We start from the raw sequence: 18853 nt of genomic DNA, 5'->3' as shown, positions 1-18853 counted from the left end.
AATGCAAGAGAATTTTGGGACCGTGGAGTAATAATTTGCCTTTTTTCCTCAGTTAGTGGCATCTAGAGTGACTGCAGTGGAAGAGCCAATAAAGATAGCAGGAAAGGTAAAAGTTCTTTCTAGTCTATGTACTTTGTATCTACCATGCTCCATTAATTCTGTAATTAGGCATTAGGCCTTGCGTTCCAATAATGTAATTAGCAAAGTCATTTACTAAATGAATAGAAAGCAGTGACAAAGGACGATTGGAGCTCTCGGAATAGGAATCAGAGGCAACAGGGTGAACCATTCATTTGCATAGTACTATTAGCGTCGGACTGGCTTCTAGAGTAGTCCTCTCCTCACCATAAGTTTCAGCAACCACATCCCAGACTTGTGGTAGAAGGTTTTTTTGTGGAGGAGAAAGCTGTAAAAAGCCAATGGACTGACCTGGAGAGGAATGGAGAATAGCTGACTGTCTAAGCAACTCAAGACACTTACGCACCAAATTCTGCAAGAAAATCCAGAAAACCTAAACCACAACCTTGAAAAACTAACTGTTTACTTATATAGAGAGGGAACTACAAATTTATTATTGTGCCATCAAAAAAATACTCTATAGAAGAACAATAAAAAAGCCATATAAAGTTCAGTAGAAGTACATATGTGGTGCTCTAAGGGTGTCAATAATTGCATATTGTTTGAAAAATAAGTACCTAGAGGTCTCCTTTTTTGCTAATGTTCGAGAACCCCAAAGTTTTTATTTGTGCTTTTTTCTAGGTGTGTCAAGTGTCTCTTTCATCTATTGTTCTAGGTTTCTTAAGCATCTCCTTCTGCAATTAGTTTAGGTGTCCCAAGTGTCTCTTCATGTTATAATAGTTGTAGGATTTTCAAGTCTCTCCTTTTGCTGTTATTCTAGGTCTCCATGTGTCTCGTCTTGCTATTGTTCTCAGTTTCCAAGTGTCTCTTCTTGCTATTGTTCTCGGTTTCCAAGTGTCTCTTCTTGCTATTGTTCTCGGTTTCCAAGTGTCTCTTCTTGCTATTGTTCTCGGTTTCCAAGTGTCTCTTCTTGCTATTGTTCTGGGTTTACAAGTGTCTCCTTTTGCTATTGTTCTAAATTCCAATGTCTGTTTCAGCTATTGTTCTAGGTGTCTCTTCTTGCTATTGTTTTAGTGTCCCTTTATACCTCTATAACTCTCAAGTGTCTCTTTATACCAATGTTTTATAGCTCTCAAGTGTCATTGTTCTGAACTCTCGGCATATCTGATTTTATGATCATTTTAGATCTCTCAATTGTCGATGAACCATTGTTCTAGACTCCAAAATGTTAGGACCTACTAATGACACAGACCCTCTTGGCATTAGTTGACCAATTGCACTAACATCCTTTGCTGTTTTCCAATTGTTGTCATTGTTAGACTCCCAAGCGTTATCATCCCTCTCTGGTATAGATTTCTTCACGTTCAGTACACCATGGCTCTGTGCCCCTAGGTTGTCATATATTTTGAGGAACATGTTTATGTTGACTTGTCCTGATCCTTGTCTCTCAGTGTACCATAGATAATGGTGTATGTATATGGAGGATCCTATCGAAATTTCTAGTAGATGGTAATACAATAAACCTTGCAGATAGTTGTATGTTGGCTTTATCTCAAATAAGGTATAAGAGGATATTATTATTATTATTAGTATTATTTATTTATATAGCACCATTAATTCCATGGTGCTGTACATGAGAAAGGGGTTACATACAGAGTTATAGATATCATTTACAGTAAACAGGTTTACAGTGACACACTGGTACAGAGGGGAGAGAGGACCCTGTCCTTGCGGACTTACATTCTATGGGATAGTGGGGAAGAGACAGAAGGTAGGGGTGGATATCTCTTGTGTCCAGCTTAAATATTAGGATGTGATTTAATCCAGCTTTTCTCCAACCATAATTCTTAATTCCCGAGAAGAATGAGAAGAGCTCTCAACAATCTTTCTCTGTTGAGCCATAGTAATGGCCAAAAAGTGATAACCCTGGGTGAATGAAAGGTTAAAACAGAAAATCACACATTAAGGCAAGATTCTCATGTCTGACGTTCTTGGCCTGATTGTGATGCCCACACCAGCCATGGTGCTCTTGACCCAAACTCGACAGCTTATATATGCCTGTTGAGTTTGGGTCATGAGACCTATGGCTGATCTATACATAAGGATTTATACTCGGATAGTGTATGTTGGACATGTGAAACTGACCATCCCCACCATTTAATAGTGAAAACTATACTCTGTTCTATAAGAGAAACTGAAAGGTTGTCACATCCCCTCCCCCGCTTATTATATGTGACGCCAAATAACTACTACATTTTTATTAGAGTTAAAGGTTTGGTAAGAACCCTTGGGAACAGTATTAGTAGGTGCTCCATCCACTTGAAATTCTGTCTGACTGCAGCCACCACAAGGGGGAGCTCAACACATTACTGAATACAGCTTTGTTATATTCAAAGTCTGCTCCCCCTAGTGATGGTTGATCATCAAAATCTGTATGAAAGAGGATGTGACTCTCTGTAACAGAACAACCAAGCTTGGAACCCTATAAATAAATATTATTAAATGAAAGAGCCATACAAAGAAAATCATATTTACAGTTAGTTACCCTTTAAATAATTCCCAGCTGGTGTTAATGGAAGTCGTCCATGTTTGTGTAAGTGAATGCCTGGGCTTGGCCGAGCAGAACTTGAGGGCCCCCGTCCGTCCCTCCTCTTCTTAAGACATAGGAGAGATCTATCAATAGGACTTTAATTGTAACTGGAATATAAATGCGAAATAACCTCCAGTAAAAGGTAAGAAATCGTCCGTTGTGAAGTTTATTTATTTATTTCGTTGGGGAGAGCTGGCACTAAAATCTTCTTTTTTGCAGATTTATGAGTAGATGTAACATGCAGAAAGGCATTAACATAACGGCACATCAGCATTTTCCCCTCGCTGAAATGCTACTACATGCAAATTAAAATGGAGCATTAGAAGAGGCTGAAGAAATTTTATGATCATTAAAGTTTGTGACAGGCGCACACTAAATCCTGCTACATCTGCGGCTCAGAAGAAGGTGTACCTGTAACTCTTAGATACAGGGGGTCTGCAGTGCATTGTGGGTCTGTAACACGATGGCTAACCAGGAGTTTTCTATTTAAAGAGGGCATGTCACTAAGTTAAGTTACCTGTTTTTACTTTTATTTTATTCCCCTGAGTATACCATATTTTTTTTATATCTGCCATATGTTTCCAGAGATATGGGCTATTTTATTGAGTGCTAATTTTTATGGTCTTTACAAGGGGGGGTTGGCTCACAGGGTAATAAGCTCAGCTTAAAGACACGCCCCCGAGGATCCTATGAGCCACACCCACTTGCTAAAGACCATAAACTTCCAACTTTTTAAATGCCAGTGTCACAAGACACAGCATCTAAAGAGTTATTTTGCTGCCATTGAAGCTAGCTCCGATCGCAGCAGATAGACGCGGGTGCCGGCTATAGATTGGTTGTCACCCAGCTAGTTACTCTTCCTGGTACTTGCACCCATGATTGAAACCCCATTTTCTGTTCTGTAGGGTCTCGTCTCGATTCCTCTATAGAGAGCAGTCATTTTGAACCACAAGTACAACCTGAATGTGACTTTGCTTCACTGGGATACCTATTATTCTGTGACAGGAAAATGACTGTCTGAGCACAAGAGCGGGACGCCAGGGCCGATTATCATATCTGACAGTATGGCAGCTCATCCCATGCCTCGCGGCAGCCGGATCTCAGCCGTGAATACTATACACGTCAGGCTTTCTTCCATGATACCACCTGGCTATGTATCAAGGAATATCAGATGAGTGGGGGAGGGGGTCTGTGCACCTAGGCCTGACGACTCTGCACTAAGGGGTCGCCATTGTCTGTGCCGAGTTTACCTTCGCCTGGTTCTCTATATCATTAGTATTCCCATCTTGGACATATAATATACATAAGATAGATCTATTGCAGCTCGGTTCCTTTAGAATGAATAGACTAAGCTGCAATACCAGACACAGCCCTTAGGTAAGAGTGGCGCAATTTTAACATTGCCATTTTGGTGACAGCTCCCCAATTCTTTGATTTCTTCATCTTTCTTTGTCAACTTGTTCTGTGTCATTATCAGCAGGCGGTGACAACCAATGTCAATGTCCCAAAAGGGTTGTAGCATAAATCTGGTTTTCATTAAAGGGGCTGAAGTAAATGGAGCTGTAATACCACACACAACCTGTTGACAGGCGTAGCGCCAGACTTTGAAGTAAGCAGACACTTTTTTTTACTCTTGGTGCATTCTTTTGCCCTCAGTTTGACTGGGGGTTTTGCCTGTTATAGAACATATCTGGGAAATCTCTATTAAATCCCCAAAACTGCACCGTGGCCTATAAAGACTGCATCCAGATACAGGGACGATGTATGAAGCCTGGTGTTAGGGGGGAAATGGAGCTGTTGCCAATGGCAACCAATAAGACTCCAGCTCTGATTTTCCTGAGGGGCCCTTTGGCTAATGAAAGAAGTGACCTGTTTGGTTGCTATGGACAACTACGCCATTTTTTTTCTATTGCACAAGGTGACCAGGTTCTCACACAACTTAAAGGGGTCAGGTAATAACTTATACTGTATATTCGGGTGTGCGTACATAGAGTGGGGTCAGAAGTGGCAGTGGTTGCCGGCTGTGTAATACAGCCACCTCCTGCCTTTGACAGCAACCAGAATTGGCTACAGTCACTGCCGTTTAACCATTTAGATACCGCAGTCCGAGATCAGAAATGGTTACTATGTGAGTGAGTGCCCCTTCGCCTCTTACAAGATCGCAGTTTAATGAAGGGCTGCCATCGCAGCCTACCGAAGGCTTCCGCTGCCGCCATCTTTGTACACCCATGAAGAAAATGGGAAAAAAATTCCAAGCGCAGGAAATTGTAAAAAAAAGTGCAATTCCATAATGTTTTCTTTTTAATTTTATTTACCATGTTCATTAAATGCTAAAACGGACCTGCCGTTATGATTCCTCATGTAATTACAAGTTCATAGATACCAAACATGTCTAGGTTTTTAGTTGTTTTTTTTTTTTTATTTAAGTGATGAAAAAAAAGGTAGTTGAAAGGTTAAAAAAAATATAAATTTGGTCTTGCCGTAATTATTCTGTCTTGTAAAATCGTGTTACTAGGTCTTTTTTACTGCACAATGAATGTCGTTAAAATGAGACCCCAAAAACAGTGGCGGATTTGCATTATTTTTTTTCACCATATCTTCTCACTTGGAATGTTTTTTTTTTTTCATTTTCAGCACAACGCGTCCTGCAAAATACAAGTCATCCTACAGTTATGTAGATAAAAACAAGGTTATGGAGCTTGGAAGAAGAAAAATGAAAGTGACAAAAATGAGGGATGGCTGTGTCAGTAAGAAGTTAAAATAAACTCCACTAAACTGCAATGTGTAAACAGGACAATAGACCCGACATGCCTGCTCCTGTATACTCCTATATACGCCCTGTGAACAGCCATTAGCAAATTACACCAGAGCCAGGAGCAGGAAATGTTCCCTCCTGTCTGCAAGGTTTGTAGTTAGGAGTGAATTCCTGCAGGGGGCGCCAGAGTTCCCATCTACATGTGGCTCATGTGCTATCATGGAGAGGTCTCCCACCCCAATCTGGAGAGGTGAGTAGTCATTTTCCTTTTTAGTCTCTGCTAAGATTACTACTACCTAGTACTTAAAGGGGAACTGAAGGACCGGACCGGCTCCAGCGTTATGTGGGCCCTTGGGTGACAAAGTGCCAGTGGCCCCTCTTTACTTGTAATTTTTCCTCCTCATTGCCTTCATATATTAGTTTATTTACGCTCTGCAGAGTTGTATTTGTTTGCATTTCGGAGTCCATACGACTTTCTGATCTCTTTTTATTACATCTTTGGGACTTCGAAGTTCTGAAAACACAGCGATTCTGCCATTTTTTATTTTTTTTTGGCGCTCACCGTATGAGATAAATAGTCTGGTGTTTTATTAGTTTGATCAATTATGCACAAGTGGTGGTAACAAGTATGTTTTTTATATATATATTTTATTTACCATACGTTCTGGGAAAGTGTTTAAGTTTCTATATACGTTATTGTTATAGAGATTGCTTGATTGTCTGTCCAGTGCACTGCAATACGGAGGATGTTCAATGCTGAAACCTTGATGGAGTGGCCACACCGGGCATTTTTTTCGCGGTGTGCCGGATGGTGACCCATCCCTGCTGATGGGGATAGTTATTAGGGGGCAGAGATAGCAGTTGCACCACAGCCCTGGAGCCGGAGGAGCCCATAAGTCCCTCTACTACCCAGCATTATACAGGGTGGTCCAAAAGTAGGTGGACAGTATGTGTAATAGGGTTATGAAGGGGGAGATTTATCAAACATGGTGCAAAGTGAAACTGACTCAGTTGCCCTTCGCGACCAATCAGATTCCACTTTTCATTCTTCACAGACTCTTTGGAAAATGAAAGGTGGAATCTGATTGGTTGCTAAGGGCGACTGAGTCAGTTTCACAGATCCAGTTTTCACAGATAAATCTCCCCCAAATCTGTTTTCTTTTCAGATAACCCACAATGGCAAATAATTTAAATACAGATCAAGGAATATGGATTTTAAAAGAGTATTGGAAATCTCAAAATGCTGAAACACAGGGGCGTAACTACCGCGGTCGCAGCGGTCGCCATTGCGACCGGGCCCCGCAGGTCAGGGGCCCCGGGTTGGCAGGTCAGGGGCCCCGGGTTGGCAGGTCAGTCGCAGGGCCGGACTGGCCATCGGGCACTTCTGGCAAATGCCAGAAGAGCCGGTGCCAGTAGTGGGCCGCTGCACTGTTCCCCCCGCCCCCCCCAGTGCCGCCGCCGCCGCAGCCGCATTTAACTATACCGGCGTCTATGACACCGGTATAGTTCAATGCAATGATGGAGGAGAGAGCGTCTGCTGACGCCCCCTCTCCCATCATTCCCCGCTCTGCCTCTGACAGTACACTGCGGGTGCGCGATGACGTCATATCATCGCGCACCTGCTGTGTCCTGGGCAGACTTCAGCCGCCAGGAGCAGCGCGGGCAAAAGGAAAGGTGAGGAGAGTTTTTTTTTTTTTTTCTTTTTAACTGGACTGTGGGGCCATTATCGGGGGGGAGATGAGATGTGCGGGCTCTGCTGTATATATCCCTGTGCGGGCTCCGCTGTATATACCCCTGTGCCAGCTGTGCTGTATATACCCCTGTGCAGGCTCTGCTGTATATATCCCTGTGCGGGCTGTGCTGTATATATCCCTGTGCGGGCTGTGCTGTATATATCCCTGTGCGGGCTGTGCTGTATATATCCCTGTGCGGGCTGTGCTGTATATATCCCTGTGCGGGCTGTGCTGTATATATCCCTGTGCGGGCTGTGCTGGATATACCACTGTGCGGGCTGTGCTGGATATACCACTGTGCGGGCTGTGCTGGATATACCACTGTGCGGGCTATGCTGGATATACCACTGTGCGGGCTGTGCTGGATATACCACTGTGCGGGCTGTGCTGGATATACCACTGTGCGGGCTGTGCTGGATATACCACTGTGCGGGCTGTGCTGGATATACCACTGTGCGGGCTGTCCTGGATATACCACTGTGCGGGCTGTGCTTGATATACCACTGTGAGGGCTCTGCTTGATATACCACTGTGAGGGCTCTGCTGTATATACCACTGTGAGGGCTCTGCTGGATATACCACTGTGCGGGCTGTGCTGGATATACCACTGTGCGGGCTGTGCTGGATATACCACTGTGCGGGCTGTGCTGGATATACCACTGTGCGGGCTGTCCTGGATATACCACTGTGCGGGCTGTGCTTGATATACCACTGTGAGGGCTCTGCTTGATATACCACTGTGCGGGCTCTGCTGTATATACCACTGTGAGGGCTCTGCTGGATATACCACTGTGCGGGCTGTGCTGGATATACCACTGTGCGGGCTGTGCTGGATATACCACTGTGCGGGCTGTGCTGTATATACCACTGTGCTGGATATACCACTGTGCGGGCTGTGGGGTGGGGGGCCCCATTTGGAAGTTCGCACCGGGGCCCATAACTTTGTAGTTACGCCACTGCTGAAACAGTTAGAGCAAATTGGTTGAAACATTTGGTACTCAAGCCCCAAAGAAACCATTTATCGCATTCGTGACAAATTCGATGCCACTGGCTCAATCCTTAATGCTCCAAAAACTGGTCGACCCAAAACAGCCTGGACAGAAAATAATAAACAACTTGTTGCTGAAACATTTGTTCAGAGTCCAAAAAAGTCCACCAGAAGAGTCTCTTAAGAATTGGGAATTTCACAAGCTTCCATCATGCGAATCCTGAAATCTATTGGGTGGAAAGCTTATAGTCCACGTCTAATTTATGGTTTATTGGAGGACGATCCAGACAGGCGGCTGCAATTTAGTGAGATTATGCTTAACGAAATTGAAGAAAATCCAGTAATTTTAGAGAACATTATGTGGAGTGATTATCTGGCCATATTAACAGGCATAATTGTATTTACTGGTATAATGAGAACATGCATTTAACATTAGAGCAACAACTAAATGAGCCTGGTGGCAATGTTTTGGGTGGTATTTCAAGTTTTGGTGTTTTTGGCCCTTTTTTTTTTATGGAACAGTCCCAGGAGATAAGTATCTAAAAATTCTAATTAATCAAGTTGTTCCCCAGTTACAGCAACAGCCTAATTCAAATGACCTTTATTTCCAACAAGATGGGGCCCCTCCACATTATTCAAGAGTAGTCCGCGAGTATCTTGATGAAACATTTCGAAGATTATCTTTATTGGCCGGCACATTCACTAGACTTGACCCCAATGGATTTTTTCTTTTGGGGAATACTCAAAGACAAAGTTTATAGTCGAAAACCAAAAAGTGTCAGTGATTTCAAACATTACATAAGAGATGCGTTTCAAGAAATTAATACCCAAAGAGAATTGGGCAAAAATGTTTGTCGAAGCATAAGAGGCAGACTTCAAAGCTGTGTAAATTGTGCACCTGCGTTGATAAAATTTAAGGGCTTTCGTATTATTGTTCAGAATAAAACTTAATTGTCAACGTTATGCTTGTGTTAGTAAATATAATTTTATATATAAATCAAAATAAATGTTTTGGTCCAAATAACTAAAGCAATTGTTAGCTTACGAGCAGGGCCCTCATTCCTCCTGGTATCTATTTTGAACTGTGATTTCTGTTATGCTGTAATGTCTATTGTCTGTACAAGTCCCCGCTATAATTTGTAAAGCGCTGCGGAATATGTTGGCGCTATATAAATAAAATTATTATTATTATTTTCTGTCCACCTACTTTTGGACCACCCTGTATTTTGGTGTGTGATAGATGGGAGGACAAGACCCTCAAATAGGTCTGCAGTTTGGCACAGTGATGTCTTTTGATGTGTTGCTAAAAGGGGTTGTCCAGGACTTTCACATGACCTATTCGTAGGATAGGTCATCAATGTGTTGTCAGTGGGGGTACGACACCCGGGGCCCCGTTGATCAATTGTTCACGGTGCTGGCCGGAAGTGTTCAGTTACAGAGTGCAGAGCACAACTCCATCAACTGTATAGTGGCCACAAGCGGGTACCGCACATGCGCCTCCGGGTGCTGCACCTGCGTCTTCGGGTACTGCACCTGCGTCTTCAGGTACTGCACCTGCGTCTTCAGGTACTGCACCTGCGTCTTTGGGTACTGCACCTGCGTCTTTGGGTACTGCACCTGCGTCTTTGGGTACTGCACCTGCGTCTTTGGGTACTGCACATGCGCCTCTGGGTGCCCTATAGGGGGTGGATGTGCAATACCCGTCCGCAGCCACCGGGACCAGGAAAAGCGGATTGGCAGAGGTGCCGGGTGTTGCAGCCCCACTGGTCAGATATTGATGACCTATCAATGGCAGACAACTTCTTTAAGTTCTCCCTTAAAGAGGTGTTCCAGTTTCAGAAAAAAAACTCGTCCCCAGCTGCATTTCTTTTTTTTTTTTAATTGACCTTCTAAGTGATAACCATGCAGATATGAAGATAATAATGAAGTTGTTACTGACTTAAAAATGATTATATGCTGTGTGTCACCACTCGCAGGTTGGTACCACGTACTATCACACTGGGCACTAGGGCTCAGGAAGAGAGTAGAAACTCTCCTGGTCAGCACCAAGCACTGCAATTATATCTGTGAACCAGGAAGCCCAGGATGAACAAAATCGGATTCAGCCTGCAGCGCTAAATGAAATTATGCATCTAATAAAAAAACTATTTTACACGTTTCTTCCTCCTTTAATAGCAAGTCATGTCTATCATCAAGCAGCTCTGTAAAGTATGTGCCCCCCCAAGGAATAGCACCTCACTGTGTGTTCCCATCTCCGTAAAGTGATAATCCCATTATCTGACTGCAGACATGGCGTCTGCACAATAAACACCTCCCCGAATGTAAATGTAACCGGTGATGAAGAAATAACCCAGCGCCACCACGCACAAATGTCAGCCCGGGACAGACATTATCTGTGGGCATTGCCCGGCTGTCAGTGCCCACTGGGACCCGGTGACTCCAGGACACAGCGTGCTGACTGAGCAATGAAGCCCCGGCTCTGCTCGTTCTTTATGTTACCGGCATATTAATATGAATCGTGGTGGAAATGTATGTATGCATGCAAATGAATTCACACATTTATGTATGTATGGAAATGTATTAATCATCATTTCTGTATTTCTAGAGCAGGTGTCAAGCGCCACGAGAGAGACGTCACCTTACTTCCCCATCACACAGGATTCCAGGTGGGCTTGTGATAAATATTCCCATCTGAGAAAAGCTGCAGGTGGACTACAAGTACCAGAACCCTGCCCTTTAGACCTTTTTAAATGGATTGTAACTATATAGGTCATATCCCCTTTATAGAGGCTGGGATCGGAGGTGTAACTATAGGGGTGCAGGTAACGTTGGCCCCTATGAGAAGACCGATACTTGTTTTTTGCTCCCCTTCTTCCCAGAGCCATAACTTTTTCATTTTTCCGGTCAATATGGCCATGTGAGGGCTTGATATTTGTGGGATAAGTTGTACTTTTTAACAAAACTATTGGTTTTACATATCGTGTACTGGAAAATGGGAAAAACATTCAAAGTACGGTAAAATTACAAAAAAAAGTGCAATTTCACAGGGAGTTTTTTTTTGCCATGATCACTAAATGCTAAAACTGACCTGCCATTATGATTTTCCAGGTCATTACGAGTTCATAGACACCAAACATGTCTAGGTTCTCTTTTATTTAAGTGGTGAAAAAAAAATTCAAACTTTGGTTAAAAGAAAAAAAAAATGGCGCCATTATCCGAGACCCATAGCGTCTATATTTTTCGTGATCTCGGGTTCGGTGAGGGCTTATTTTTTGCGCGCTGAGCTGATGTTTTTATTGCTGCCATTTTAATGTAGATACAATCTTTTGATCGCCCGTTATTGCATTTTATTGCAATGTAGCGGTGACCCCCCCAAAAAAACGCCATTTAGCGATCAGGTTCATTATTTTTTTTATATTTATAGATTGGGCAGTTCTGAACCCGTTGATACTAAATATACACGTTTGATTTTTTTGTTTTATTTTGAATGGGGCAAAAGGGGGGTGATTTGAACTTTTATATTTTTTAAGTATTTTAAAAAACATTTTTTTTTACCTTTTGGCATGCTTCAATAGTCTCCATGGGAGACTGGAAAGCTGGCTTAATCTGATTGGCTCTGCTACATACAGGCGATCTGATCATCACCTGTATGTAGCAGAGCCGATCAGATTAAGGCTCATAGCAATTCAGCTATGACAGCCATAGAGGTCTGCTGAAGACCTCTGGTTGTCATGCCAACTCATTGGTGACCCGCAATCACTTGACCGGGTCACCGATGGGCGGGATTTCCGGCGCGCTTCCCTTAAGCACGATTTAAATGCTGCTGTCAGATATTGACGGCGGCATTTAACGGGTTAACAGACGCGGGTGGTTCGAAATTCCACCCGCGGATGTCAGAAGTAAATGTCAGCTGTGCAAAACAGCTGACATGTGCTGGGAAGATGTGGGCCCAGCCCCGGAGCCAACATCAAAGGGAGGGAGTCCAACGTAGGCATACTATTACGCCCAACACCGGAACGGAGTTAAAGACTTGTAACACTTGGATGCCCTGTTGGAGATTTTGCAATTGGCCCTGGAGCCTCATGTTGCGGCACTGGCTGGGGTGCTTTATTTGTAGACCCTACAAGCTTGATAGGGCTTTATGAGGAAATTGGATCTATTGTAGAATGGCTTCTCGATGAGTTTGGCCGGCAGTCTAACATGCTTAGGGACTCACAATATTTCCCTCACAGATGATGTCAGGGAAGATAAGGATCTGTCATGTCTAATTTCAGACCCCCGAACCTTTTGTTATCTAAGCTTTAAGCCACCACCAGAGGAGTCTTGACAGCGTGACTGCTCCTGAGTCTGAGAGAGTTGGGTGAGATCTCTGTTGGCTGAACCATCGTTTGGCTAACCAATAGTCCAATATTTACCATGACTGTCCCTCCAAATTCAGCTCTCCTGGAATGTAAAAGGGTGGGGTTTACTTAAATTCTGGCCCAAAGTGGGTTTTTAGTGACCCTGGGTGATCTTGGGGATGTTACCGGGTGCGTTTAGGAATGGGACTCAAACGTCCAACAGTAGCGTTGATGTGTATGTACTCGTAGAGGGATGTTTATGGGGCAGGGATGTAAGAGAGTGGGTATGGAAGGCACGGGGGGCTTCTAACAAACCAGTGTGCCTTGGCTGGTGTATACAGAAAAATGGCAGCGAGCCCTCTTGGTTAAAGGAATCCTTAGCCATAGGTACGCAGCAGGGCTTTGGCTTTGGTGGACTTATCATCCCGATATGGGCCCTAACGATACCTTGTGAGGGTCAGTGGATTATATTAGTGTCCACACAGCTGAGCTTCCCTTCACATTCAGCTTGGCGAGGGTTAACAGGCGATCTCTCCTTTTTTGTGAATATTTTCATCCTAACATAGGTACATTCAGAGCCGAGCCGCGAAGTACGGGGCTCAATTAGAACACATTCACTTCTGACTGCCTATTTATAACAGCCGAGTGAGACTTTTTCCACAGTTAATTAACACGGTGTTCTTGAGTGAAATATCATCGCAAGCCAAGGAATAACACTTTTGATGTGTAAATTCCAGGAGAGGGGACGGTCTAAAGTGACCTGAATACATTTTATTAGCCTATAATAAGGCAAGTTGTGGCGCTTCACAGAGATATTTGCATTTTTTTTTCTCAGAATAAAAAAAAAAAATGTTTGCTTAAGTTTGAGAATGAAATTAGATCTGGGCGCAAGGGAAAGGAGAAGAATTGCCCCGAAAAAAAGTATTTCTATATGAGATGGATTAATCCAAACGCTGATGTGATCTCATTCGGCAGTAAAAAAAAGAAAAGCATAAATTACGCGGCTGGGGATGTTCAGGGGACATGTGATTCGCAGAGAAGAATACAATGCTATCTCCATCCTAGGCTTTGATTAGACATTTGTCCATGCCAACAATAACACTATCACAAAGGGATATGAAAGGAGGGGAAAATTAGAAGCTGACGTTCTGTCGCTTTGTCTAGGGATACAGCAGAATATAGTGGTATACGTATATAGACAATGGGGGGGGGGTACGGGACGGATTTGGACAGCGATTGATGAACTGTCAAAAAAACATCAGGTCGTTGATCGGAGAAGAAGGTAAAGCTGGTCATATATGGTGAAAGGTCTCATCAACACCCGATTTTTAGATCATAATCCTCCAGCCCAGCAGGGCCCCTATTCATTTACATGAGCACGAGGAAATTTCTCATCATGTTCAGTGGTATAATGCAATGATCTGATTCCTAAGATAACCCAAAAGTCAAGAGACTGCACAATTCTCTCTTCCCACAACTTTGATTAGGGTTGATGTACTAGTATGACCCCAGTACCTAGTGGCCACTAGCAATATAAAGTCAGGGGTCACTTATAAGGCTTCAAAGGGACTGTGAGGCATCCTCTTTAAATAGTAAGGATATATTAATACTTGTTGGACAAAGTGATATTTCCCCCCTCAGGAATGGCGAAAGTCTCCAGCAACAGTTCAAGTGAATTTCACTCACTCAGGCAACGCGCTTGATGACTACCAAATATCTTCAAGAGTCAAGTGACTTTGAACATACATAGAAAGTTGGCTTATAGCAGCAAGCTGAAAATGACAATACTTAGATTGTATTTGAGACAAATTGCTGGCAAACACCTCAGCAGCTCTTCCTTCATACAGCTTTGTATTCTTACCAATGCAGCGTAGGACCCCACAGTGCTGGTCACACCCCTCTTCTCACGATCATCTTTCTTGGCAGGGGTACTCTTCAGTAGCTCTTATATGGGAAAAGTACACATTTGCTTCTGGAGCGCCCCCACGTGTAGGGCAATGGGGTACTCTGTACCGGGTCTATCTCTCTCGGTTCTGGGGATGTCACGGTGGCCCGACCCGTTCCGTGGCCCTTCTGAGGGGCGTCCAATTAAAGGTGAAGTTTGTACGGTGTTCGTGACGCCACCTGTAGTATTCGGTCAGGGTGACCGACTCTGCTTAGGGGTCCGCTGGGGTGATGTTATAGCAGCCAGATGGTATACCTTCCCACAGGTGAAGTGTTTCCCCAGGGCTTCCCAGAGGTGTAGATGGTGATGGTGTAGGGCGCGGTAAATAACGAGGACACAAGGTTGCAGTCTCTTTACCTTTTACTGAAGACTTCAGCGTCCACAGTCCAGAGCACCGATCACAGGGCTGGCTGAGTTAGGCCGGTCCGAAGGCACATCCAGAGCTCCCTTGTCCAGGTGGAAATCAGTAGCCTTCCTACTAGCGCCTGTGTGTTGTAGTACCTCCCTGCTGAGCACCACGGGATAGTCCTCACAACTTTCGTGGATGTTTCTGATGTTCTCTCTCTCTCTGTCCCCCAGATGGTATGGCTAGGATGACCCGTATGACGGGGTAGGCCTGGAGCTTATTTATAGGGACCCTAGAGACGCCCCTCTCCCACAATTTGCCTCCGTGTCTTCATAGGTATTAAGGTTGGGCAACCAACTTGGAATTAATAATAATAATAATAATAATAATTTTATTTATATAGCGCCAACATATTCCGCAGCGCTTTACAACTTATAGAGGGGACTTATACAGACAACAGACATTACAGCATAACAGAAATCACAGTTCAAAACAGATACCAGGAGGAATGAGGGCCCTGCTGCTCGCAAGCTTACAATCTATGAGGAAAAGGGGAGACACAAGAGGTGGATGGTAACAATTGCTTTAGTTATTTGGACCAGCCATAGTGTAAGGCTCGGGTGTTCATGTAAAGCTGCATGAACCAGTTAACTGCCTAAGTATGTAACAGTACAGACACAGAGGCTATTAACTGCATAAAGTGTATGAGAACATGATGGAGGAACGTGATTATGTTGTTGTTTTTTATTAATAGGCCACACAGGGATAATTAGGTTAATGCGTTGAGGCGGTAGGCCAATCTGAACAAATGAGTTTTTAGTGCACGCTTAAAACTGTGGGGATTGGGGATTAATTGTATTAACCTAGGTAGTGCATTCCAAAGAATCGGCGCCGCACGTGTAAAGTCTTGGAGACGGGAGTGGGAGGTTCTGATTATTGAGGATGCTAACCTGAGGTCATTAGCAGAGCGGAGGGCACGGGTAGGTTGGTAGACTGAGACCAGAGAGGAGATGTAGGGTGGTGCTGAGCCATGGAGTGCTTTGTGGATGAGGGTAGTAGTTTTGTACTGGATTCTGGATTGGATGGGTAGCCAGTGTAATGACTGGCACAAGGTAGAGGCATCGGTGTAACGGTTGGCGAGGAATATGATCCTGGCAGCAGCATTCAGAACAGATTGGAGCGGGGAGAGTCTGGTAAAAGGTAGGCCAATTAGTAGAGAGTTACAATAGTCCAGACGAGAATGAATAAGTGAGACAGTAAGAGTTTTTGCAGAGTCGAAAGTAAGAAAAGGGCGAATTCTGGAAATGTTTTTGAGATGCAGATAAGAAGAGCGAACCAGTGATCGGATGTGGGGGGTGAATGAAAGCTCGGAATCAAGGATGACTCCAAGGCAGCGGGCATGTTGCTTTGGAGTAATGGTGGAACCGCACACAGAGATGGAATTGACTGTCCTGCCGGTCTCTGAAGTAATGCGTAGAGCCTATTACTCCCTCGGTGTTCTGGCCACCGGCTACGCACCTCAGAAGGAGGCTGCCGATCTTGGGGCAGAACTCCTCCTGGTATTATCTCCTTGTGCTGTGTCCTCGTTTCTCACTCTCTACAATACAATTCGCTTCGTGTCCTTTCTTAGGATGCTGCCGCAATGGGTGCAGGCGCAGCTCCGTAACGTTCTATCTCGTGCTTGGCCTCTGTCAGGATCCCACCCCTGACAGGGACCCTCTGTCTGCAGCTCAGATGTTCCTCCTTCTCCCCCGTCTACCTGACAGGTTCTCTCTGGGTCGAACCCAGGTAGCTTCTCCCTAGCTTCCTATCCAACCCACCAGTTTTACCCGTGTGTGAGGAGTGGCCTAGTAGATAGAACCTTTGCTCCCTCTGGTGGTCTGGAGTGTGAAGTGTAGTGTGTGACTGTGATACCTGGTCAGGTGAACTCCTTTAGTACCATCAGACGTAATATCACTCCCCCTGGTGGAAGAGCGACATTACTGCAACGACCAGGACTCTGGGGCGCTGCACTTCCATTCAATCACTAACCGCAACACTATTCCTCACGCACAGCTCACTTTCTGGCTGTCTTTGAGGTAGTAATTCACACTCAGGCTTCAGACACCTCTTGTTTTCCAAACTTCAGAAATAAGCCTCTATGCTCACCTCTGCTGTTTCTAGCCTTTGCTGTTTTGGCAACTAATTTTGCAAACCATTCGCTACTCCACATTCCTGCTAGTATATGCCACGAAAGTGGGCATGATATGCACAAGGTTTTTGGAATAATTCTTGCACAATCGTCAGAACAACGTAAACTATTGATCTATATATGACCAACTTTTGGAGAGCCGGCTTAGTTTTCTTAGTCCTGGTGGGCAAGTGGCCCGATGGTGTACAATCTTTGTATCCCATTGGATACAATCAGCAAGCAACTGGATCACTGAAATTGTAGGGGCGCAAAAGCACCTCTTCTAATATAAGAGGGAGCCCTGAATCAGAGTTTGGAGCCAAGGTGCTTCATGGTAGTAAACGCTGTACCAGGATACTCTTCTCTTATCTGAAACAGCACCACTCCTGCACATTGGACTATGTTTCATATTGTGATAATGCTACCTAGCCTCATTCACTTAAATGAAGCTGAGCTGCAGTACCAAAAATAGCCTTAGGACAAAAGAGGCGCTGTTTTGAGGAAAAAAATCCCCCCCCCCCAAACAGTCACCAGGTCAAAAGTGGCCAGTATTTGCTCTAATTTTATTCCATCTGCTCCCCTGAGTGATACATTTTTTTTTTTTTCATCCAAATCCACTTTACAGATCCAGACCCACAGATTACGATGGGAGCAGCTGACCATTTAACTTCTGGTGGATAGTTGAGCAAATTTTTTAAAATTTGGTTCCGATTACAATCTGCGGCAAATATTGTTTTTGCAATATTTGCCCAACATCATTGGAGTCAATGGGAGTAGAAATTATCGAATATGTTTGCAGCCGACCATCAGAGGATTCTGGCAGCGGCTTATCCCCCCCTATCCACATAGGTGCACACTCTCAGGGGCGCATACAGTGAGGCGTCTGCAGCAATCTACATTATGTATACAGGCAGAGACGGGGCCTTGGTTTCTTGAGCAGGCAATTAATTCAGCAGACACATCAGCGGTACTGTCAATAATCTCTGACCCAGGGAAGGAGATGCCGTCTGCTGAAGGTTTATCCGGGATCATAATATCTTGTGCAAACTCAGCCACTTTTATAGAGATTCACAAGTGAGCACGATTCCTACACATGGAAACAAGGAGCTGCGGATATCTCGAGTCAACAAATTATCTTCCTGATCCTCCGGCAATGAGTTTATTTAGAATGCTCCTGTAATCCATATAAGCGGAGGGTTATTTCTGCGATTCTTCCGATACCAGGGAAGGGGTATACACAATATGGACTTGGAAAGCAGCTGATTACTGGAGAAGGGCTGAGCAATGACAGGGGACATAAATATAGGGTGTCCCTACCCGAGACATCTTTATTCATGGGTGGCATCATCGTCCATGTATAAATATGATAGCAAGATGGATTTAGGTGATGAGGTTTTCAGGGTCACAAAATACAAGACCATGATTAATTCTTTGTGGTAAGACGTCATATACCTTGGTCGGGGAGAGAAAGTACCTAACCCTGCCCATGCTCCTTAAGTAGTGTTGGGCTGAATGTTCGCTTGGCTGACAAATCTCTCCCGACACCCCCATACACATGGATACTTGACTCAACTGAGCGTTCCTCTATTTTCAATGGTCGAGAGAAGAGTTGAGCAAAAAAAAGATTTGCAGGACCAGTCCAGCTTCTATCAGTTGTGGTGATACGCTACCTGAGTGTGTTGGGGGACACTCGCTTGGCATAGGATTCAAGCACTCAGGCACGGTACCTCACACAAATCTGGTCAAATCTGGTTTATTAAACTTCATATACCACATGACATACAGTCTATTTCATTATGTCCATGAACTTATCACGACCACCAGTCTGTTCATGTAGCAGATAAACTTCTCTGCCATATATTACAATCCCCTTGTCCGGGGTTACCTTTCAGGAGTTCCACTCCTCAT

The 18853-nt window shown here is 44.2% G+C and overlaps 1 long non-coding RNA gene across 1 annotated transcript in view; it reads left to right on the top strand.

Annotated features, from left to right (window-relative positions):
* LOC143809302 (uncharacterized) overlaps positions 1-18853 on the top strand; it is a 67565-nt gene that overhangs the window by 34703 nt on the left and 14009 nt on the right. The window contains exon 3 of the long non-coding RNA XR_013222204.1: positions 53-106. This is a non-coding gene — a long non-coding RNA (uncharacterized LOC143809302). The remainder of the gene's footprint in view (positions 1-52; positions 107-18853) is intronic.

The sequence above is a fragment of the Ranitomeya variabilis genome, chromosome 2, assembly GCF_051348905.1.
Source record: "Ranitomeya variabilis isolate aRanVar5 chromosome 2, aRanVar5.hap1, whole genome shotgun sequence".
NCBI lineage: Eukaryota > Metazoa > Chordata > Amphibia > Anura > Dendrobatidae > Ranitomeya > Ranitomeya variabilis.
The sequence above is the reverse complement of the archived record's forward strand: the minus strand, read 5'-3'. Positions and strand labels throughout refer to the sequence as shown.